Source organism: Chrysochloris asiatica, unplaced genomic scaffold (genome assembly GCF_000296735.1).
Source record: "Chrysochloris asiatica unplaced genomic scaffold, ChrAsi1.0 scaffold00125, whole genome shotgun sequence".
Taxonomy (NCBI): domain Eukaryota; kingdom Metazoa; phylum Chordata; class Mammalia; order Afrosoricida; family Chrysochloridae; genus Chrysochloris; species Chrysochloris asiatica.
In genome coordinates, this window is record NW_006408643.1 from 8395855 (window position 1) to 8396932 (window position 1078).

Below are 1078 nucleotides of genomic sequence, written 5' to 3' on the forward strand. Positions count from 1 at the left end.
TTCAGGGCTTTAAATCTTTACAGGAGTACAAAACCCCATCTTTCCTTTGCCCAACAACTGGGAGATTCCAAGTGCTGACTTTGAGGTTAGCAGCCCAATTCTTAACCACTAGGCTGCCAGAGCTCCTTACCTAGGGCCCCCCGAAAAAAACAGCAGCAAAAGAGGGTGGAGCTAGCCCTAGCTTTTTTTTCTTTTTTTTTTTTTAATGTTTTATTGTGAATTATGTGATAGTTTACATGGGAGAACATTAGTTTTACATTCATCCTATTGTATATCATTCCATTTAAGGCTATAATCTTTATGGGAAGAAGCGCTGGTGGTACCATGAGTTAAGCACTTAGGCTATGCGAAAGTTAAGGTTGTGTGTCTCCTTGTCTGGGCCTGAATTCTCAGTGAGTTAGCAGGGAAGATGTAGTGACCGCTCCATGATTACAATGGTCGTGATGTCATCACCCCATGAAGAGATCTCATGTGACCAGCTCTGGTGTGATCTAAGAATGCTATGTGCTGTAGAATGAGCTAGCTCTCGCTGTACGATAAACACTGGACTGTGAACCACAAGGTCGGTGGTTCGAGCCTGCCAGCCACTCCTGCAAAGACCCACAGAATCAGAAAGCCAATACAGGGTTGCTATGAGACAGAATCCACTCAATGACACTTAACAGCAAGATGTTAATGAGGTCAGATCCAATTTACAGGATTAGCTTGTAACTTGAATCAATCTCTTTTGAGATACAAAAGAGGTTAAGTAAGCAAGCAAGCAGAGCTCAGAGGGGCCTGGTACCACCAAGAAAGAAGAACCAGAGTGGAGTGCCCCCTTTGAACCTGGGGTCCCCTACACTAGACCTAGGAGAAGATTGATGCCGAGTACACCTGGAGATCTCCAAGGAACACCAGGCTTGCAGATGCTGACACGAGGCAAGGACCTTTCTCCAGAGCCGAGGCTCTAAATGTGGACTTGTAGCTTTCTAAACTGGGAGAGGAGTTCTGTTGCAGACCGTGTAAGACTAGTCAGAGGTTCGAGGCCCTCTAGGGCTGAGTGTAACAAATGAGGCCACTGGCAGTTAATGGAAAATTG